Source organism: Arachis hypogaea, chromosome 3 (assembly GCF_003086295.3).
Source record: "Arachis hypogaea cultivar Tifrunner chromosome 3, arahy.Tifrunner.gnm2.J5K5, whole genome shotgun sequence".
NCBI classification, from domain to species: domain Eukaryota; kingdom Viridiplantae; phylum Streptophyta; class Magnoliopsida; order Fabales; family Fabaceae; genus Arachis; species Arachis hypogaea.
Window position 1 is genome coordinate 67617282 of NC_092038.1, and position 24777 is coordinate 67642058.

General features: G+C 38.3%; 1 non-coding gene across 1 annotated transcript; it reads right to left on the minus strand.

Annotated features, from left to right (window-relative positions):
• Positions 1-6646: 6646 nt before the first annotated feature.
• On the minus strand, positions 6647-6754 carry LOC112792936 (small nucleolar RNA R71). The gene has a single exon (XR_003197653.1). It is a non-coding gene; the product is annotated as a small nucleolar RNA R71 (small nucleolar RNA).
• Positions 6755-24777: the final 18023 nt, after the last annotated feature.

The window sequence follows — 24777 nt, forward strand, 5'->3', positions numbered from 1 at the left end:
TTAATAGAGCCATCAGCAAGTTGGAGACATATCCTGCTTGGTTTGACTTCTTCAGTCAAACCAAGCATTTTGATAGTGGATGCAGGTATTAGGTTGATACTTGCTCCAAGATCACATAGAGCTTTCTTGGTACAAGTACCCTCTAATGTGCATGGTATCATGAAGCTTTCAAGATCTTTAAGCTTCTCTGGTAAGCTTTTCAGAATGACTGCGCTGCATTCTTCAGTGAGGTAAACTTTTTCAGTTTCTCTCCAATCCTACTTAAGATCTCTTTCATGAACTTAGCATAAGAGGGTATTTGCTCAAGTGCCTCTGCAAACGTAATCTTTATTTCAAGCGTCCTGAGATAGTCTGCAAAGTGGGCAAATTGCTTATCCTGTTCTGCTTGGCGGAGTTTCTGAGGATAAGGCATTTTGGCTTTGTATTCCTAACCTTAGTTGCTGTAGGTTTATTTCCTACAGATGTGGTTGGAGAAGCCTTTTTAGAGGGGTTGCTATCAGCACTTGTATGTGTCTGATCCCTCACTGGCATTTAAATGCCAAGGTTGGAAGATGGATTGGCATTGGACACCAACTCCTTACCTGTTTCTGCGTTTGAACGCCAGAACTGAGCTTCCCATGGGCGTTTAATGTCAACTCCTTGCCTGTTTGTGGCGTTTGAACGCCAGAACTGAGCATGGGTTGGGCATTTAATGCCAGCTCTCCACCCTTTTCTGGCGTTTGAATGCCAGAATTATTCCTCTCTGGGCTCTTACTGTCCTCATAGGGATTTTGGGTAGCAGTTTGTTCATTTCTTGGCTTCCTGCTACCTTGAAGTGAGGTATTTAATGTTTTTCCACTTCTTAATTGAACTGCTTGGCACTCTTCTGTTATTTGTTTTGATAACTACTATTCTGTTTGCTTCAACTGTGCTTCCATATTCATATTAGCCATTCTTGTGTCTTGTAGTATCTCCTTGAATTTGGCTAGCTTTCTTGTTAGAAAATCTAATTGCTGATTGAATTCAGTAACTTGTTCTGCAGGACTGAGTTCAGTAGTTATTATTTTAACCTCTTCTTTCATGGAAGGGTCACTACTTAGGTACAGATGCTGATTTCTAGCAACTATATCATTGAGCTCTTGAGCTTCTTCAATTGTCTTTCTCATGTGTATAGATCCACCAGCTGAGGGGTCCAAAGACATCTGAGCTTTCACTATAAGCCCATAATAGAAGATGTCTAACTGCACCCACTTTGAAAATATTTCAGAGGGGCATTTTCTTAGCATCTCTCTGTATCTCTCCCAGACATGATAAAGAGATTCATTATCTCCTTGTTTAAAGCCTTGGATGTTCAGCCTTAGCTGTGTCATCCGTTTTGGAGGGAAATATTGATTCAGGAATTTTTTTGACAGCTGTTTCCATGTCCTTATGCTAGCCTTAGGTTGGTTATTTAACCACCTCTTAGCTTGGTCTTTTACAGCAAATGAAAATAGTAACAATCTGTAGACATCCTGATCTACTTCCTTATCATGTACTGTGTCAGCAATTTGTAAAAACTGTGTCAGAAACTCTGTAGGTTCCTCTTGTGGAAGATCGAAATACTGGCAACTTTGCTGCCCCATGATAATGAGCTGAGGATTCAACTCAAAACTACTGACTCTGATGTAGGGTATACAGATACTACCCCCATATGAAGCAGTAGTGGGGTTAGCATATGACCCCAGAGTCCTTCTGGACTGTTCATTTCCACTTAGATCCATGATGAAGAAAGGGAGATGACGTGGATTTATTTTTTATTTTATTATATTTATAAAAGAAATTTTCGAAATAATAAAATAAAATAAAATAATAACTACACTAAAAAGAAAAAAAAGATTTGAAACTATTTTATGAGGATATTCGAAAAATTGAGGAAAGAGAAAGTGGTTAGGATATTTTTGAAAAAGATATGATTTTAAAAATCTTAAAAGGATATGATTTGAAAAATTTTGACAAAGTCAACCCAAGGAATTCGAAAATTATGAGAAATTAAGGGAAAAGATATCTTTTATTTTTGAATTTTATTATGAAAGAGAAAAACACACAAAAGACACAAGACTTAAAATTTTTAGATCCAATGCTCCTTGTTTTCGAAAATTTTGGAGGGAAAACACCAAGGCACACCAAAATTAAAAATTTTAAGATCAAAACATAAAGAAGACTCAAGAACACCTTGAAGACTCACAAGAACAGCACAAACAAAAGAAAGAACACCAAACTTAAAATTTTTAGAAAACCAAAATAAAAATTTTCGAAAATTAAAGAAAAATTAACAAGAGAACACCAAACTTAAAGTTTGGCACAAGATTTAAACAAAGAAAAATTATTTTTGAAAAAGTTTTAAAAGGAAGATACCCAATTACGAAGAACACAAGCACAACGCTTTAACCAATTGAGCTATAAATGTAACGTGTTTTAAAAAGGTATTTTTAATAAATAAATTTTTTTTTTTTGAAAACTAAAAATTTAAGAATGCACAAGAAAAACAAGAAAAGACACAAAACAAAACAAACCAAAGATCAAACAAGGAAAATAGACAAGAACAACTTGAAGATCAAGGATGAACAAAGAACATGTAATTCGAAAATTGAAAGACAAAGAAAAGCATGCAATTGACACCAAACTTAAGATATAAAACTAAACTCAAACAAAAGACTCAAAGAAAAATTTAAAACTAATGAAGAAAAATAATATTTTTGAAAGATTTCTAAAAGGAATAATAAAAGATGCAATCCTAGTGACTCTAAACCAAAAAGACAAATTTTTCCTAATCTAAGTAAAAAGATAAACCGTCAGTTGTTCAAACTCGAACAATCCCCGACAACGGCACCAAAAACTTGGTGCACGAAATTGTAAATCACACTTTTCACAACTCGTACCACTAACCAGCAAGTGCACTGGGTCATTGATGAGCGGATAATTTATACGCTTTTTGGCATTGTTTTTAAGTAGTTTCTAGTAGGATCTAGCTACTTTTAGGGATATTTTCATTAGTTTTTATGAAAAATTCACATTTCTGGACTTTACTATGAGTATGTGTGTTTTTCTATGATTTCAGGTATTTTCTTGCTGAAATTGAGGGACCTGAGCAAAAATCTGATTCAGGCTGACAAAGGACTGCTGATGTTGTTGGATTCTGATCTCCCTGCACTCAAAATGGATTTTCTGGAGCTACAAAACTTCAAATGGCACGCTCTCAACGGCGTTGGAAAGTAGACATCCAGCGGTTTCCAGCAATATATAATAGTTTATACATTGTTCGAGTTTAGATGACGCAAACTGGTGTTCAACGCCAGTTCCATGCTGCATTCTCGAGTAAAATGCCAGAAACACGTCACAAACCAGAGTTAAACACCGAAAACACATTACAACTTGGCGTTTAACTCCAAGAGAAGCCTCTACACGTGTAAAGCTCAAGCTCAGCCCAAGCACACACCAAAGTGGGCCACGAAAGTGGATTTCTGCACTAAGACTTATTTCTGTAAACCCTAGTAGCTAGTTTAGTATAAATAGAACTTTTTACTATTGTACTAAGGGTCCTTTTCCCTATTTTTCGAATTCATATGTCTTTTGTGGAGGCTGGCCATTAGGCCATGCCTGGACCATCACTTATGTATTTTCAACGGTGGAGTTTCTACACACCATAAATTAAGGGTGTGGAGCTCTGTTGTACCTCGAGTTTTAATGCAATTACTACTATTTTCTATTCAATTCAGCGTATTCTTGTTCTAAGATATTCACTTCTTGTTCTAAGATATTCACTGCACTTCAACATGATGGATGTGATGATCCGTGACACTCATCATCATTCTCACCTATGAACGCATGACTGACAACCACTTCCATTCTACCTTAGAACGAGTGAATATCTCTTAGATTCCTTAATCAGAATCTTCGTGGTATAAGCTAGAAACCTTTGGCAGCCATTCTTGAGAATCCGAAAAGTCTAAACCTTGTCTGTGGTATTCTGAGTAGGATTCAGGGATTGAATAACTATGACGAGCTTCAAACTCACGATTGTTGGGCGTAGTGACAGACGCAAAAGAATCATTGGATTCTATTCTGACATGATCGAGAACCGACAGATGATTAGCCGTGTTGTGACAAAAGCATTTGGACCATTTTTACTGAGAGGATGAGAAGTAGCCATTGACAATGGTGACACCCTACATACAGCTTGCCATGGAAAGGAGTATGAAGGATTGAAGGAAGGCAGTAGGAAAGCAGAGATTCAACAGGAACAAAGCATCTCCATACACTTATGTGAAATTCCCACCAATGATTTACATAAGTATCTTTATCTTTATTTTATGCTTTATTTATTATTATTTTCGAAAACCATTATAATCATTTGAATCAGCCTAACTGAGATTTACAAGATGACCATAGCTTGCTTCATACCAACAATCTCCGTGGGATCGACCCTTACTCACGTAAGGTTTATTACTTGGACGACCCAGTGCACTTGCTGGTTAGTTGTGTGAAGTTGTGAAGAATGTGAGTGAACCATAGTAGTGTGCACCAAGTTTTTGGAGCCATTGCTAAGAATTATTCAAGTTATGAAAAGAGTAAATCACAATTTTGCCTATCAAGTTTTTGGCGCTGTTGCCGGGGATTGTTCGAGTTTGGACAACTGACGGTTCATCTTGTTGCTCAGATTAGGTAATTTTCTTTTCAAAAATTTTCTTCTTTTTCGTTTTTCTAAAAATAGTTTTCAAAAAAATCCCAAAATTTTCATAAAATCATAAAAATCAAAAATATTTTTGTGTTTATTGTTTGAGTCTAGTGTCAATTTTTAAGTTTGGTGTCAATTGCATGTTTTAGAAATTTTTGCATTTTTTCGAAAATTTCATGCATGGTGTTCTTCATGATCTTCAAGTTGTTCTTGATAAGTCCTCTTGTTTGATCTTTATGTTTTATTGTTTTGTGTCTTTTGTTGTTTTTCATATGCATTTTTGCATTCATAGTGTCTAAGCATTAAAAATTTCTAAGTTTGGTATCTTGCATGTTTTTCTTTTCTTGAAAATTTTCAAAAATAAGTCTTGATGTTCATCTTGATCTTCAAAGTGTTCTTGGTGTTCATCTTGACATTCATAGAGTTCTTGCCTGCATCATGTGTTTTGATTCATAATTTTCATGTTGTGAGTCATTTTTGTGTTTTTCTCTCTCATCATTAAAAATTCAAAAAATATCTTTCCCTTATTTTTCTCATAAATTTCGAAATCTTGGGTTGACTTAGTCAAAAAATTTTAAAATTAGTTGTTTCTTGTTAGTCCAGTCAAGATTTCAATTTTTAAAAATCCTATCATTTCAAAATCTTTTTCAAAAATCAAATCTTTTTCATTTTTTATTATTTTCAAAAATTTTTAAAATTTATTTTCAAAATCTTTTTCTTATCTTTATTTCAAAATTTCGAAAACTTTACTAACAATTAATGTGATTGATTCAAAAATTTGAAATTTGTTACTTTCTTGTTAAGAAAGGTTCAATCTTTAAATTCTAGAGTCATATCTTTTAGTTTCTTGTTAGTCAAGTAATCAATTTTAATTTTAAAATCAAATCTTTGCCAAAATATCTTTTTCAAAATATCATTTTCAAATTATATCTTTTTCAAAATCAATTTCAAAATCTTTTCTAACTTCTTATCTTTTCAAAATTGATTTTCAAATCTTTTTCAACTAACTAATTGACTTTTTGTTTGTTTTACTATTTCTTATCTTTTTCAAGACCACCTAACTACTTTCCTCTCTCTAATTTTCGAAAATTACCTCCCTCTTTTTCAAAATTCTTTTTTAACTAATTGTTTCAAATTTTAATTTTTATTTTATTCTTTTTCTTAATTTTTGAATTTTAACTTTAATATTTTTCTTTTATTTTAGTTAATTTTTGAAATTATTCCCTCTCATCGCTTTTTATTTATTTATTCATTTACTAACACTTCTCTTCATCTCAAAATTTGAACCCCATCTTCCTCTCTGAGTTCGAATTTTCCTCTTTTCCTTCTTCTATTCTTTTCTTCTTCTACTAACATAAAGGAATCTCTCTACTGTGGTAAAGAGGATCCCTATTATTATTTTTTGTTCCCTTCTTTTTTATATGAGCAGGAGCAAGGACAAGGACATTCTTATTGAAGTAGATCCTGAACCTGAAAGGACCCTAAGGAGGAAGCTAAGGGAAGCTAAAGCACAACCCTCTGGAGAGGACTTGACAAAAATTTTTGAAAAGGAAGAGGAGATGGCAGCCAAAAATAATAATGCAAGGAGGATGCTTGGTGATTATACTACACCTACTTCCAAATTTGATGGAAGAAGCATCTCAATCCCTGCCATTGGAGCAAACAATTTTGAGCTAAAACCTCAACTAGCTACTCTAATGCAACAGAACTACAAGTTCCATGGACTTTCATCAGAAGATCCCTACCAGTTTTTAACTGAGTTCTTGCAGATCTGTGAGACTGTTAAGACTAATAGAGTATATCTTGAAGTCCTACAGGCTCATGCTTTTTCCTTTTGCTGTAAGAGACAGAGCTAGAACACGGTTAGACTCACAACCTAAAGATAGCCTGGACTGTTGGGATAAGCTGGTCACGGCCTTCTTGGCTAAGTTCTTTCCTCCTCAAAAGCTGAGCAAGCTTAGAGTAGATGTTCAGACCTTCAAACAAAAAGATGGTGAATCCATCTATGAAGCTTGAGAAAGATACAAGCAGATGACCAAAAGGTGTCCTTCTGACAAGCTTTCAGAGTGGACCATTTTAGATATATTATATTATGGTCTATCTGAGTTCTTTAAGATGTCATTGGACCATTATGCAGGTGGATCCATTTACCTAAAGAAAATGCCTGTAGAAGCTCAAGAACTCATTGACATGGTTGCAAATAACCAATTCATGTACACTTCTGAGAGGAATTCTGTGAATAATGGGACGCCTCAGAGGAAGGGAGTTCTTGAAATTGATGCTCTGAATGCCATATTGGCTCAGAACAAAATATTGACTCAGCAAGTCAACATGATTTCTCAAAGTCTGAATGGATAGCAAAATGCATCCAACAGTACTAAAGAGGCATCTTCTGAAGAAGAAGCTTATGATTCTAAGAACCCTGCAATGGCAGAGGTAAATTATATGGGTGAACCTTATGGGAACACCTATAATTCTTCATGGAGAAATCATCCAAATTTCTCATGGAATGATCAACAAAAGCCTCAACAAGGCTTTAATAATGATAGAAGAAACAGGCTTAGCAATAGCAAGCCTTTTCCATCATCTTCTCTGTAACAGACAGAGAATTCTGAGCAGAGCTCCTCTAGCTTAGCAAACATAGTCTCTAATCTGTCTAAGGCAACTTTAAGTTTCATGACTGAAACAAGGTCCTCCATTAGAAATTTGGAGGCACAAGTGGGCCAGCTGAGTAAGAAAATCACTGAAACTCCTCCTAGAACTCTCCCAAGCAATACTGAAGAGAATCCAAAAAGAGAGTGCAAGGCCATTGACATAATCAAAATGGCCGAACCTAGAGAGGAAGGGGAGCACGTGAATCCCAATGAGGAAAACCTCATGGGACGTCTCCCATACAAGAACGAGTTCCCTATTGACAACCTAAAAGAATCTGAGACTCATATAGAAACCATAGAGATCCCTTTAAACCTCCTTCTGCCATTCATGAGCTCTGAAAACTATTCTTCCTCTGAAGAGGATGAAGATGTAACTGGAGAGCAAGTTGCTCAATATCTAGGAGCTATCATGAAGCTAAATGCCTAGTTGTTTGGTAATGAGACTTGGGAAGATGCACCTTCCTTGCTCATTAGTGAACTAGATACATGGGTTCAGCAAACTTTACCTCAAAATAAATAAGATTCTGGTAAATTCTTAATACCCTATACCATAAGCACCATGACCTTTGAGAAGGCTTTGTGTGACCTAGGGTCAGGCATAAATCTTATGCCACTCTCTGTAATGGAGAAACTATGGATCTTTGAGGTACAGGCTGCCACATTCTCATTAGAGATGGCAGACAAGTCAATAAGACAAGCTTATGGATTGGTAGAGGATGTGTTAGTGAAGGTTAAAGGCCTTTACATCCCTGCTGATTTTATAATCTTAGACACTAGGAAGGATAAGGATGAATCCATCATCCTTAGAAGACCCTTCCTAGCCACAGCAGGAGCTGTGATTGATGTTGACAGAGGAGAGCTAGTCCTTCAATTGAATGGGGACTACCTGGTGTTTAAAGCTGAAGAATCTTCCTCTGCAACCATGGAGAGGAAGCATGAAAAGCTTCTCTCAATACAGAGTCAAACAAAGCCCCCACAATCAAACTCTAAGTTTTGTGTTGAACCCCCACATTCAAACTCTAAGTTTGGTGTTGGGAGGTCCCAACAATGCTCTGATGATCTGTAAAGCTCCATGAGAGCTCACTGTCAAGCTATTGACATTAAAGAAGCGCTTATTGGGAGGCAACCCAATTTTTATTTATCTATATTTTTATTATTCTTTTATGTTTTATTAGGTTCATGATCATGTGGAGTCACAAAACAATTGCAAAAATTAAAAACAGAATCAAAAACAGCAGAAGAAACAGCAAACCCTGGAGGAAGAGCTGTCTGGCGTTTAAACACCAGAAACGTGAATCTATCTGGCGTTTAACGCCAGAAACAAGCACCAAGCTGGCGTTCAACGCCAGAAACAAGCATCAGGCTGGCGTTGAACGCCAGAAACAAGCTACATTTGGGCGTTTAATGCCAGAACCAAGCATCAGTCTGGCGTTAAACGCCAGGATTGCATATAGAGGGCATTTTACATGCCTAAAAGGTGCAGGGATGAGAAATCCTTGACACCTCAAGATCTGTGGATCCCACAGGATCCCCACCTACCCTACTTCTCTCTTCTCCACACAATCACCTCAATCTCTCTTCCCCATTATCCCTTCACCAATCACATCCATCCACTCTTCAAAATCTCTTTCCCACCCAAACCCACCCTTGGCCGAAACACACACCTCTCTCCCTCTCCTCCATATTTTCTTCTTCTTCTTCTATTCTTTCTTCTTTTGCTCAAGCGCGAGAAACATTCTAAGTTTGGTGTGGTAAAAGCATACCTTTTTTATTTTTCCATAACTATTTATCGCACCTAAGGCCGGAGAAACCTCTAGAAAGAGGAAAGGGAAGACAAAAGCTTCCACCTCCGAGTCATGGGAGATGGAGAGATTCATCTCAAGGGTCCGTAGCTCAGTAATAGAGCATTTGACTGCACATCAAGAGAGCCCACTCATGGACCTCAACAAGAGCATGAGGAATCCCCTCATCAAGACATCCCTGAGATGCCTCAAGGGATACATTTTCCTCCACAAAACTATTAGGAGCAACTAAGGATAGGAGCACCAAAATCACTAGGGATGAAGCAACAAAGGCAAGGAAGAGACATAGAGGAGCTCAAAAGCACCACTGGTTCTTCAAGAGGAAGACGCCACCCATACTAAGGTGGACTCATTCCTTAATCTCCTTTTCTATTTACTCTCTATTTTTCGATTTTATGCTATATGTTTGTCTATGTTTTGAGTCTTTACTACATGATCGTTAGTGTCTAGTGACTCTGTCTTAAGGCTATGAATAATTCCATGAATCCTTCACCTTTCTTAAACAAAAAATGTTTTTAATACAAAAGAACAAAAAGTACATGAGTTTCAAATTCATCCTTGAAATTAGTATAATTAAATTGATGTGGTGGCAATACTTTTTGTTTTCTAAATGAATGCTTGAACGATGCATATTTTTTATCTTGTTGTTTATGAATATTAAAATTGTTAGCTCTTGAAAGAATGATGAACAAAGAGAAATGTTATTGATGATCTAAAAATCATGAAATTGATTCTTAAAGCAAGAAAAAGCAGTGAAGAACAAAGCTTGTGGAAAAAAACTGGCGAAAAAAAAAGAGAAAAAGCAAGCAGAAAAAGCCAATAGCCCTTAAAACCAAAAGGCAAGGGTAAAAAGGATCCAAGGCTTTGAGCATTAATGGATAGGAGGGCCCAAGGAAATAAATCCAGGCCTAAGCGGCTAAATCAAGCTGTCCCTAACCATGTGCTTATGGCATAAAGGTCCAAGTGAAAAGCTTGAGACTGAGTGGTTAAAGTCGTGATCCAAAGCAAAAAGAGTATGCTTAAGAGCTCTAGACACCTCTAACTGTGGACTTTAGCAAAGCTGAGTCACAATCTGAAAAGGTTCACCCAGTCATGTGTCTGTGGCATTTATGTATCCGGTGGTAATACTAGAAAACAAAGTGCTTAGGGCCACAGCCAAGACTCATAAAAGTAGCTGTGTTCAAGAATCAACATACTTAACTAGGAGAATCAATAACATTATCTGAACTCTGAGTTTCTATAGATGCCAATCATTCTAAACTTCAAAGGATAAAGTGAGATGCCAAACCTGTTCAGAAGCAAAAAGCTACAAGTCCCACTCATCTAATTAAGATTGATATTCATTGATATTTTTGGATTTATAGTATATTCTCTTCTTTTTATCCTATTTTATTTTCAGTTGCTTGGGGACAAGCAACAATTTAAGTTTGGTGTTGTGATGAGCGGATAATTTATACGCTTTTTGGCATTATTTTTAGGTAGTTTCTAGTAGGATCTAGCTACTTTTAGGGATATTTTCATTAGTTTTTATGAAAAATTCACATTTCTAGACTTTACTATGAGTTTGTATTTTTTTCTGTGATTTCAGGTATTTTCTGGCTGAAATTGAGGGACCTGAGCCAAAATCTGATTCAGGCTGACAAAGGACTGCTGATGTTGTTAGATTCTGTCCTCCCTGCACTCGAAATGGATTTTCTAGAGCTGCAGAACTCCAAATGATGCATTTTTAACGTCGTTTGAAAGTAGACATCCAGAGCTTTCCAGAAATATATAATAGTCCATACTTTGTTCGCGTTTAGATGATGCAAACTGGCATTCAACGCCAGTTCCATGCTGCATTCTGGAGTAAAACGCCAGAAACACGTCACAAACCAGAGTTAAACGCCAAAAACACGTTACAACTTGGCGTTTAACTCCAAGAGAAGCCTCTGCACGTGTAAAGCTCAAGCTCAGCCTAAGCACACACCAAAGTGGCCCCGGAAGTGGATTTCTGCACTAAGAATTATTTCTGTAAACCCTAGTAGCTAGTTTAGTATAAATAGAACTTTTTACTGTGGTACTAAGGGTCCTTTTCCCTATTTTTTGAATTCATATGTCTTTTGTGGAGGCTGGCCATTCGGCCATGCCTGGACCATCACTTACGTATTTTCAACGGTGGAGTTTCTACACACCATAGTTTAAGGATGTGGAGCTTGTGCTATACCTCGTGTTTTAATGCAATTACTATTATTTTCTATCCAATTCAGCTTATTCTTGTTCTAAGATATTCACTGCACTTCAACATGATAGATGTGATGATCCGTGACACTCATCATCATTCTTACCTATGAACACGTGACTGACAACCACTTCCATTCTACCTTAGAACGAGTGAATATCTCTTAGTAAGCTAGAACCCTTTGACGGCCATTCTTGAGAATCCGGAAAGTCTAAACCTTTTCTATGGTATTCCGAGTAGGATTTAGGGATTGAATGACTGTGACGAGCTTCAAACTCGCAATTGTTGGGTGTAGTGATAGACGCAAAAGAATCAATTAATTCTATTCCGATATGATCGAGAACCGACAGATGATTAGCTGTGCTGTGACGAGCATTTGGACCATTTTCACTGAGAGGATGGGAAGTAGCCATTGACAACGGTGACGCCCTACATACAGCTTGACATGGAAAGGAGTATGAAGGATTGAAGGAAGGCAGTAGGAAAGCAGAGATTCAACAAGAACAAAGCATCTCCATACACTTATTTGAAATTCTCACCAATGATTTACATAAGTATCTCTATCTTTATTTTATGCTTTATTTATTATTATTTTCGAAAACCATTATAATCATTTGAATCAGCCTAACTAAGATTTACAAGATGACCATAGCTTGCTTCATACCTACAATCTCTGTGGGATCGACCCTTACTCACGTAAGGTTTATTATTTGGACGACCCAGTGCACTTGCTGGTTAGTTGTACGAAGTTGTGAAGAATGTGAGTGAACCATAGTAGTGTGCACCAAGTTTTTGGAGCCATTGCTAAGAATTGTTCAAGTTATGAAAAGAGTAAATCACAATTTTGCCTATCAGTCGTCCAAGTAATACCTTACGTGAGTAAGGGTCGAATCCCACGGAGATTGTCGGTTTGAAGCAAGCTATGGTTATCTTGTAACTCTTAGTCAGGATAATAATAAATCTCAGTTTTGATTGGTAGTAAATAAAAAGCATGGATTAAATGATACTTGTTATGCAGTAATGGAGAATATGTTGGAGTTTTGGAGATGCTTTGTCTTCTGAATCTCTGTTTTCCACCTGTCTTCTTCTTCACGCACGCAATGTTCCTCCTATGGCAAGCTGTGTGTTGGTGGATCACTGTTGTTAATGGCTACCATCCGTCCTCTCAGTGAAAATGGTCCAGGTGCGCTGTCACCGCACGGCTAATCATCTGTCGATTCTCACTCATGCTGAAATAGGATCCATTGATCCTTTTGCGTCTGTCACTACGCCCAACCCTTTTGAGTTTCAAGCTTGTCACAGTCATTCAATCCCTGAATCCTACTTGGAATACCACAGGCAAGGTTTAGACTTTCTGGATTCTCAAGAATGCTACCAATGGATTCTAGCTTATACCACGAAGACTCTGATTAAGGAATCCAAGAAATACTCATTCAATTTAAGGTAGAATGGAGGTGGTTGTCAGGCACGTGTTCATAGATTGAGAATGGTGATGAGTGTCACGAATCATCACATTCATCATATTGAAGTGCGAATGAATATCTTAGATAGAAACAAGCGTGTTTGAATAGAAAACAGAAATAATTGCATTAATCCATCGAGACACAGCAGAGCTCCTCACCCCCAACAATGGAGTTTAGAGACTCATGCCGTCAAAGAGTACAAAGTTTAGATCTAAAAATGTCATCAGGTAAAAAATAAATCTCTAAAAGTTGTTTAAATACTAAACTAGTAACCTAGGTTTACAGAAAATGAGTAAACTAAGATAGATAGTGCAAAAATCCACTTCTGGGGCCCATTTGGTGTGTGTTGGGGCTGAGCTTTGAGCTTTACACGTGCATACACTATTTTTGGAGTTAAACGCCAAGCTGTAACCTGTTTTGGGCGTTTAACTCCAACTTGTAACCTGTTTCTGGCGTTTAACGCCAGAATGGAACATGGAACTGGCGTTAAACGCCAGTTTACATCATTTATCTTCAAGCAAAAGATGAACCATTATATATTTCTGGAAAGCCCTAGATGTCTACTTTCCAACACAATTGAGAGCGTGCCAATTGGACTCCTATAGCTCCAAAAAATCCATTCCGAGTGCAGGGAGGTAAGAATCCAACAGCATCAGCAGTCCTTTTTCAGCCTGAATCAGATTTTTGCTCCGCTCTTTCAATTTCAGCCAGAAAATACTTGAAATCACAGAAAAACACACAAACTCATAGTAAAATCCAGAAATATGAATTTTTCCTAAAAACTAATAAAAATATACTAAAACTATCTAAAACATACTAAAAACTACATGAAATTACACCCAAAAAACGTATAAAATATCCGCTCATCAATTGCTTGCAAGGTATCTAATGGAAATGAGTCATTGATAGGAGTGGGATCCGGAGTTAAATGTTCAATCTGACTTAAATGGTACACTACTAAATTTTGGGACCCACTTCTATCTTTGATCTCCAAGTCAAATTCTTGCAAAAGCAATATCCACCTAATGAGCCTAGGCTTTGACTCCTTCTTTTTTTAGCAAATATTTCAAAGCGGCATGGTCCGAATACACCACTACTTTAGAGCCTAGCAAATAAGGTTGAAACTTGTCTAGAGTAAAAATAATGGCTAAAATCTCTTTTTCGGTGGTGGTGTAATTCGACTGAGCTGAATCCAAAGTTTTGGATGCATATGCTATCGTGTAAGTAGCATTACCATCATGCTGTTCTAGCGCGGCACCTACGGCGTGATTCGAGGCGTAACACATGATCTCAAAAGGTTGATTCCAATTTGGGCATCGCACAATAGGGGCTGTTGTTAGCGTTTCCTTCAAATTGTCAAAAGCCATTTTGTAATCTTCATTGAAACAAAATTCCACGTCCTTTTGAAGTAGGCGGGAGAGGGGTAAGGTGACTTTGCTAAAATCCTTGATGAACCACGATAAAACCTGCATGACCAAGAAAGAAAGAATCTCCCTCACCGAGGAGGGGTAAGGTAAACTCGAAATGACAACGATTTTAGCCGGGTCGACGGAGATTCCGTCCTTGGAGACAATATGACCCAATACTATGTTTCACTATGAGGTGGCACTTTTTAAAATTCAAGACAAGGTTAGTATTGGTGCATCACTCTAGTACCCTAGCTAAGTTACCTAAACAAGAATCAAAGGAGCTACCATACACACTGAAATCGTCCATAAAAACTTCCATGCAATCTTCCAAAAGCTCCGAGAAAACACTTGCCATGCACCTTTGAAATGTTGTCGGTGCATTGCATAAGCCAAATGGCATTCTCTTATACGCAAACATTCCAAAGGGACAAGTAAAAGTTGTTTTCTCCTGATCCTCAGGAGCTATGTGAATCTGAAAGTACCCTATGTATCCATCTAAAAAGTAGTAATGGGATTTACCTGCCAAGCGATCCAACATTTGGTCAATAAACGGCAACGAGTAGTGGTCCTTCCGTGTTGCTTGATTCAGCCGGCGGTAATCAATGCATACTCGCCAAGTATTTTGGACTCGGGTGGCCACTAGCTCTCCACTCTCCGTCTTCACCATTGTTACTCCGGACTTCTTCAGCACTACTTGGACCGGACTTACCCATTCACTGTCTGAAATGGGGTAAATGATGTCCGCTTCCAAGAGGCGAGTTACTTCCTTCTTGACTATGTCAAGGATTGTGGGATTTAACCGTCTTTGCAGTTGTCGGACCAGCTTAGCACCTTCTTCCAAGAAAATCCTATGGAGGCACACTTAAGGGCTTATTCCCACAATATCACTTAAGCTCCATCCAATCGCCTTCTTATACTTCCAAATAACCTCAAGGAGTTGCCGCTCTTCTTGATCAAAGAGAACGGTCGCCACTATCACCGGGAATTTATGTTCCTCATCAAGGAACGCATATTTAACATGGGGTGGTAGTGGTTTCAAATCTTCCCTTACTTTTTCTCGAGGTAGCTTATCTTATCGATTGTGGGGACTTGGTGGAACAATTTCATCTTATTCATCTCCAAGGTCCACCTCTTGTGAACCTTCTTCATCACTTAGACCTCTTTGAAGCTCATGGTTGCTACCTACCCCAAGTTCCTCCTCTTTTCCATCTTCAACGAAATTCTTGCCCCCATCAATAGGTTCCTCCTTCGGAAGAGTGGGTTGAGAATAAATCTCATCAAGCGGCTCACTTCTTCTCAGGGTTATAGCATCAATGCTAGACTTTGGGGTTGATGGGTGTGGCAAGAGTGGAGGGGGTAAGGTTGCTAAGGGTGGTGCGAGAGGGTGCTAGACGTGACAAAGCCTCAGCAAGAGTTGCCATACAATTTTCTTGCTTTCGTTGAAATTCCCTCTGCTCTTGGATGAGGACTTGAAGGCTAAGCCCTCCATAAGGGGAGTTAAGAGGGATAGGATGATGATGGAAACTAGGTTGTCCCAACTGTGACGGTAAGTAGGTGGAAGGAGAGAATATTGGTGGTGAAAAAGGTAAAGGGGCTTGAGGGTATGATGGTTGTGTCTTATGTTGAAGGCATGGAGCATGAACATAGGAATAGGCAACATTGTAGTGTGGGCATGTTCCACTAGGTGTGAGAGGTTGACAGACATTAAGATCATAGGACCCTCGCAACGGTCCTTGTTGCCAAGAATTGATTGCTTGTGACCCTTCCTCGGGTTGACCTCCCACACCTTGTGGTGAGCCAACGTTGGAATTGCTACCCCCTACAACATGATAACAACTAGACTCCAGGCCAAAGGGGTGATAATTCATGATGAATAGAAAAAAATAAAATGCAATGATATGAATAAAAGCAATAGACAAATGAGTATATATATTCCAAATATATCTATTTACCTAGGACTAGACAAACAAAAAGTGTTAATTGCTATCAAAATTAAGATAGAGGCGCCTCCTACCAACTAAAACCTAATAGCAAACCAAAAATCAAGTATTCACACTACTCACATATTTACACAACCAAAATCATGGCACTCATTGCTCTTAAAGTGAAATTCCCCAGCAACGGCACCAAAAATTTGACGACGCCCAATTGTACGAGTTGGGATTTCTCAAAATAGGATTAACATTGCAAGTATAGACCCAAACCCAAAAATCGGTCGCCGACCAATTTTGAAATTCACAAGATGTGTCACAACTCAAAACCAATTTAAAAACCGAGAGTAATTGACTCCCGGGTCGTCTCCCAAGGAATCCCTTAAGGGGCAATAAGTGTGCAAATTCCGATTGTAGTGCTCAAGGGGTTGTAAATGAAAAATAAACATATAAAGCAATAAAAGAACATGCAAAATTGTAATGATTGAACTAATAAAGAAATCAAAGAACCGACTATGTAATATGAACAAGTAAAATATAAAAGAGATTAACTTAGCAATGTATGGAAAATTGAAACATAAAAAGGGGTCTTGGCTTGGAGTGAGCTAAGGGTCCTTTCCTTGTTGGAACCACAACTATGACACTTATGTTGGATTAGTCTCACTTGATCAACCCTCACATCGGAAGATAAGTTAAATGAGCATAAGTGTTCTTAACCCACAATTCCTAATTTGCTTGCTAATTGCCTTAGCAACAACATAGCATTAGTAGGAACAAGAACAATTAACAACCCAAGAGTTGACACTAAATGTTGGACATTCCAACTCTAGGCACCCAAGTGCTCACTTTACCCAAGCCAAGAGACAAAAATTTAGCCTAAAACCATGTTTGACAATTTGTCAAACACTTGGTGGGTAAAAAGCTTAAACATGAGAAAAATAAGAAAAGACTTGAAATTAAAAGCAACAATTGATCTCAATCAACAAGAATAGCATAAGAAAGCATAGAACAAACACGAAACACATCAAACTCATCAACAAGAAAGTGAAATTGCAAAAGAGAAGCAAAATTAAACTATAACTTGAATGAGAAGAAAGAGTAAAGACAATATAACTATAAAGAGTAATAATAAGAGAATACTTTCAATGAGCTTAGCAAAATCCAGTGATCAAAAATGGAAATGGCACTTGGAATGTAAAACCCTAATGAAACCCTAATGGAGAAGATGAGAAAAACTTAGAGAAAACTAAAACTAAAAACCTTCTATTCTACTCCTAAAACTATACTAATGCTATGCTATGTTCCCTCTTTTATTTCTCCTCCAATATGAGCTAAAAGACTTTAGAAATGGGCCTCCAAAGCCCCCAAATTGTGAGTCACGTGCCTTTCTAATGAAGTCATGCGCGGACACCTGTGCGGACACACAGGCGTGTGCGTTCGCACACTCTATGAAAATTCTCTCATATGCGTACGCACAAGTATCTGCGCACGCACACTAGGCGATGCTTGGCAGGATGCGCGACGCACTCGAATTGATCCACACGCTCTGCTTGGACTCCTGTGCAGACGAACAAGAGGTTGTGCGCATGCACACGTCTCTGAGCTCACCTCCTTTGATTCTTCATGTTTCCTCCACTTTGCAAGCTCTTCTTCCATTTTCTCCAACCCATTCCTACCTTATACACTTGAAATCACTCACAAACACATCAAGGCATCGAATGGAAGGCAAATGAAATAAAACTAGATCAAACTAAGCACAAAAGAGCATATTTTTATAATCAAGCACAATTTAGGAGGAAAGTTCAAAAGCATACTATTCAAGCGAATAAGTGCGAGTGTATGTGATAAAATCCATTCAATTCTAACCAAAAATCATCATCAAATATGAATTCATCGGCTTTCTAAGCATAATGATCATGTATCTTGGAATGTATACTCATTCATTCTCTTGAAGTATATAACCAAACCTTAAGTTTGGTGTTGTGACATATGCTATAAGTTCAAGGAAGGTCAAACTTGTTTTAACGCTAAAAATTTCATCAAAGGTGAACCGTGTCATGCATTGGTTTGAGTTATTTTTTAATTCTGTAGCTTAGAAGAGGTGCTCCTTTTGAGGCATGAATCAAAGGTCACAAGAAGCTTCATTGATTCTCACATAAATCACTTGGTGGAAGTAATTCTTTGAGCCACATTTCCAAACACTAAGTTTGGTGCCACCAAGGCTATATAAGTGCATAAAAAGAGTCACGGTTGATTGATGTGTCATAAGGAATACTTAGAAATTTTTTTAGTCATAGCTTTCCATTTATTTTACTGCCATTTTTTTAATTCAATTTTGTCTTGTTTAGGCATAGGAAAGAGAAGATGGATGGAATCGACAAAAAGGGACAGGAAACGGCTAGCATGAAGAAGAAAAGTGGGTCACATGACTTTGGAAGCTACTCCTTGGGAAGTACAAATCTGCACATTTTTGGAGGATACACCTAGAAGACCAAACATACATGCCCAATGAGGAGGCAATCCTTGTCCTCACTCAACTCTACATGCACACCATTCATTCATATCATCTCAAAGAGCATCTTCACCATTCATTTTTCATCAATGTTTGCTATAAATGGCCTTACTTGGACTGTGCCTCATATCTAAATTTTTCACCCTCTTGCACTCATAAATTCGGTGTTGCGTTCCTTAAAGTTCAAATTCACAACCGTATTCTCTTTTGCTTCAAACCATTCTTGTCCCATTTGATTTCATAACCTTACTTCACCATCAAGCCACATTTTCACCCTACATTGCACTACACTAGCCACTTTTCATCACCATTCTTCATTCTTCTATTCGGCCAATATTACGGCAGTTATGGCATCCTCATCAAGCTTTAAAAGAATGAGAGGGAAAGAGCATGTTGTTGAAGAGGAAGAAAATGACTATGATAAATGAAATTCAAATCACTGTTCTACCAAATTCAACTTGAATGGATAAGACCCAAGGGGATACTGCCAGAAATCCCTTTTCAGCTTCCTGAAGATGAATGCCCAGATATTAGAGAGAAGATCAGGAAAAGAAAATGGGAGGTCCTTACCACACCAATCACCAGAATCAATGCTAGCATTGTGAGAGAGTTTTATGCCAATACAGTGAGGCCGGATACAACCATTGACCCAACTTACAAAAATTATATAAGGGGTGTGGAGGTTGACTTTAGTCCGAAGACCATCATGAAGGTCTTAGGCCTGAGAGCAGCACACTTTGATAAACCTAGTTACCAGGAGAGAATAAATGGCAATCCGGACTGTGGTGAGATTGCTAGATATCTGTGTAATTCATACTGACTGGGTGAGGAACTCCCATGGAATGCCAAAGTTTATAAGAAGAGGGGATCTCACCCCAGAAGCACAAGGGTGGTATGAACTTATAAGAAAATCAATCCTAGGCACTGCAAATACTTCAGAAGTTAACATCAAAAGAGACACCATGTTGCACTATATTATGGTAGGAGGGGAGATAAAAGTCCACAAGCTCATTACAAAGGACATTCAAAAGATCTCTGAGAAAATTTCTGCTGAAGCTTGGCTCCACTACCCAAGCACTATCATTCGGTTATGCATAAAAGCTAGGTTGCCACTAGAGGATGCAAATCCTATTTGGCTGAACCCGGGCATGCCAAGGACTATGGAGAGAATAATGAATGTCACAGTTGCCCAGTGATAAAGAGATTTTTTGATTGGTATAGAATTTCACAAATAAATTCTCATTGCAGGTATAGTTTCTAAACCAACAAATAATCCTCAATCAAACATTTTTTTGTCACAAGTACAAACCCCAATAAAAAAAATAACCGAAGTATTTAAACATCGGGTCATTCTCCCTAGGAATTACAATGAAGTGCTTTGTTATTGGCTATGAAGGAATGTTTTGGGGTCTTTGTAATAAGAGACAAGGAACGTAAATAACAAGAGAAACAAGCTAATAACTAAGAAGGTTCTTAGAAAGGAATGAGAATTAGAAGTCCTATCCTCATTATCATCATCAATTGTGACAAGAATTGTCCTTTGCTCCCACTTAGTTAACCTCTAACTATGAAGGAAAGTCAAGTGGATATAATCAACTTGAGTCCACAAGTCCTAGTCAAATCCCAAGGAAAGACTAGCTTTAGTTGCATACAAGTTGGTGGACGAAATTGTGATCATCAACAATGGCTCCAAAGACTTGGTGCTCTCAAACATGAATCACACTTTGTCACAATTTCGCACAACTAACCAGCAAGTGCACTGGGTTGTCCAAGTAATACCTTACGTGAGTAAGGGTCGATCCCACGGAGATTGTTGGTATGAAGCAAGCTATGGTCATCTTGTAAATCTCAGTCAGGCACATAATAATTGATTATGGGAAATATAAAGAGATACTTGCTTAAATAATAAAGGATAGAAATACTTATGTAAATTAATGGTGGGAATTTCAGATAAGCGTATGGAGATGCTTGTCCCTGTTGAATCTCTGCTTTCCTACTGCTTTTATCCAATTTTATCACTCCCTTCTATGGCAAGCTGTATGTAGGGCATCACTATTGTCAATGGCTACATCCCATCCTCTTAGTGAAAATGGTTCAAATGCTCTGTCACAGCACGGCTAATCATCTGTCGGTTCTCAATCAGGTTGGAGTAGAATCCAGTGATTCTTTTGCGTCTGTCACTAACGCCCAGCCTTCAGGAGTTTGAAGCTCGTCACAGTCATTCAATCCCGGAATCCTACTCGGAATACAACAGACAAGGTTAGACTTTCCAGATTCCCATGAATGTCGCCATCAATTCTAGCTTATACCATGAAGATTCTGATTAAGGAATCCAAGAGATATCCGCCCGGCCTAAGGTAGAACGGAAGTGGTTGTCAATCACACGCGTTCATAGGTGAGAATGTTGATGAGTGTCACGGATCATCATATTCATCAAGTTGAAGTGCAACGAATATCTTAGAACAGGAATAAATCAAATTGGATAGAAAATAATAGTAATTGCATTGAAACTTGAGGTACAGCAGAGCTCCATACCCTTAATCTATAGTGTGTAGAAACTCCACCGTTGAAAATACATAAGCGAAAGGTCCAGGCATGGCCGAATGGCCAGCCCCCAAAACGTGATCAATAGTCTCCTAAGATGAATAATAAAATAAAACTGAGACCAAAGATATCTAATACAATAGTAGATTATCCTATTTATACTAGACTAGCTACTAGGGTTTACAGGAGTAAGTAATTGATGCATAAATCCACTTCCGGGGCCCATTTGGTGTATGTTTGGGCTGAGCTTGATCTATCCACGAGCTGAGGCTTCTTTTGGAGTTGAACACCAAGTAGTAACGTGTTTTGGGCATTCAACTCCGATTCGTGACGTGTTTCTGGCGTTTGACTCCAGACAACAACATGGAACTGGCGTTGAGCGCCAGTTTACGTCATCTAATCACGAATAAAGTATGAACTATTATATATTGCTGGAAAGCTCTGGATATCTACTTTCCAACGCCGTTAAAAGCGCGTCATTTGGAGTTCTGTAGCTCCAGAAAATCCATTTCGAGTGCAGGGAGGTCAGATTCCAACAGCATCAGCAGTCCTTTGTCAGCCTCCTATCAGAGTTTTGCTCAGGTCCCTCAATTTCAGCCAAAAAATATCTGAAATCACAAAAAAACACACAAACTCATAGTAATGTTCAGAAATGTGAATTTAGCATAAAAACTAATGAAAACATCCCTAAAAGTAACTAGAACGTATTAAAAACTACCTAAAAACAATGCCAAAAAGCGTATAAATTATCCGCTCATCACAACACCAAACTTAAATTGTTGCTTGTCCCCAAGCAACTGAAAATCAATTAGGATAAAAAGAAGAGAATATACTATAAATTTCAAAATATCAATGAATATTAATTCTAATTAGATGAGCGGGACTTGTAGCTTTTTGCTTCTGAACAGTTTTGGCATCTCATTTTTTCCTTTGAAGTTCAGAATGATTGGCTTCTCTAGGAACTTAGAATTTTGGATAGTGTTATTGATTCTCCTAGTTAAGTATGTTAATTCTTGAACACAGCTACTTTTACGAGTCTTGGCCGTGGCCCTAAGCATTTTGTTTTCCAGTATCACCACCGGATACATAAATGCCACAGACACATGACTGGGTCAACCTTTTAAGCACACTCTTTTTGCTTTGGATCACGACTTTAACCACTCAGTCTCAAGCTTTTCACTTGGACCTGCATGCCACAAGCACATGGTTAGGGACAGCTTGATTAGCCGCTTAGGCCTGGATTTTATTTCCTTGGCCCTCCTATCCACTGATGCTCAAAGCCTTGGATCCTTTTACCCTTGCCTTTTGGTTTTAAGGGCTATTGGCTTTTTCTGCTTGTTTTTTCTTTTTCTTTCTATTTTTTCGCCATTTTTTTTCGCAAGCTTTTGCTTTTTCACTGCTTTTTCTTGCTTCAAGAATCAATTTCATGATTTTTCATATCATCAATAACATTTCTCTTGGTTCATCATTCTTTTAAGAGCCAACAATTTTAACATTCATCAACAACAAGATCAAAAATATGCACTGTTCAAGCATTCATTCAGAAAACAAAAGTATTGTCACCACATCAATATAATTAAATTAAATTCAAGGATAAACTCGAAATTCATGTACTTCTTGTTCTTTTGAGTTAAAAACATTTTTTTATTTAAGAGAGGTGAAGGATTAATGGAGTTATTCATAACTTTAAGACATAGTTACTAACTACTAATGATCATGAAGTAGAGACAGAAAACATAAATAAACATATAACATAAAAACCAAAAAGCAGAGAAAATAAGAACAAGGAATGAGTCCACCTTAGTGGCGTCTTCTTCTTGAAGGACCAACAATGTCCTTAAGCTCTTCTATGTCCCTTCCTGGCCTTTGTTGCTCCTCCCTCATTGCTCTTTGATCTTCTCTTATTTCATGGAGAATGACGGAGTGCTCTTGATGTTCCACCCTTAATTGTTCCACATTATAACTCAAATCTTCTAAGGAAGTGTTGAGTTGTTCCCAATAGTTGTTGGGAGGAAAGTGCATCCCTTGAGGCATCTCCGGGATTTCTTGGTGATGAGCTCCCCCATGCGTCCCTTGGGCTCCATGAGTGGGCTCTCTTGTTTGCTCCATTCTTTTCTTAGTGATGGGCTTGTCCTCCTCAATGAGGATGTCTCCTTCTATGATAACTCCAGCTGAGTAACATAGATGGAAAATAAGATGAGGAAAAGCTAGCCTTGCCAAAGTAGAGGACTTATCGGCTATTTTGTAGAATTCATGGGAGATGACTTCATGAACTTCTACTTCCTCTCCAATCAGGATGCTATGAATCATGATGGCCCGATCCACAGTAACTTCAGATCGGTTGCTAGTTGGGATGATGGAGCGTTGAATGAACTCCAACCATCCTCTAGCCACAGGCTTGAGGTCCAGTCTTCTTAGTTGAACCAGCTTGCCTTTGGAGTCTCTTTTCCATTGAGCTCCTTCCACACATATGTCCATAAGGACTTGGTCCAACCTTTAATTAAAGTTGACCCTTCTAGTGTAAGGGCGTGCATCTCCTTGCATCATGGGCAAGTTGAATGCCAACCTCACATTTTCCAGACTAAAATCTAAGTATTTCCCCCAAACCATTGTGAGATAATTCTTTGGACTCGGGTTCACACTTTGATCATGGTTCCTAGTGATCCATGCATTGGCATAGAACTCTTGAACCATTAAGATTTCGACTTGTTGAATGGGGTTGGTTAGAACTTCCCAACCTCTTCTTTGGATCTCATGTCGGATCTCCGGGTACTCATTTTTCTTGAGCTTGAAAGGGACCTCAGGGATCACCTTCTTCTTGGCCACAATATCATAGAAGTGGTCTTGATGGGCTTTGGAGATGAATCTTTCCATCTCCCATGACTCGGAGGTGGAAGCTTTTGTCTTCCCTTTTCCTTTTCTAGAGGATTCTCCGGCCTTGGGTGCCATCAATGGTTATGGAAAAACAAAAAGCTTATGCTTTTACCACACCAAACTTAAAATATTGCTCGCCCTCGAGCAAGAGAAGAAAGAAAAGAAGAAGAAGAAGAAGAAAATATGGAGGAGAAGGGGAAGTGTAGGTTTTGGCCAAGGTATAGAAGAGGGGGTTGTGTTGTGTAAAAATGAAGTAGAATGGAGGGGTATATATAGGGAGGGGGGAGAGGGTAGGTTCGGCCATTTAGGGTGGGTTTGGGTGGGAAAGATTTTTGAATTTTGAAGGTAGGTGGGGTTTATGGGGAAGAGTGGATAGATGTGAGTGGTGAAGGGGGTAATTGGGAAGAGAGATTGAGGTGATTGGTGAAGGGTTTTGGGAAAGAGTGTTTATTGGAAAGAGAGAATGAATGTTGAGAAAAGGGGAGAATATGTTAGGTGGGGATCCTGTGGGGTCTACAGATCCTGAGATGATTCTGTGGGGTCCACAGATCCTGAGGTGTCAAGGATTTACATCCCTACACCAATTAGGCATGCAAAAAGCCTTAGCATACCGTTCTGGCGTTTAAACGCCGAAGTGGTGCACGTTCTGGGCGTTCAACGCCCATGTGTAGCATGTT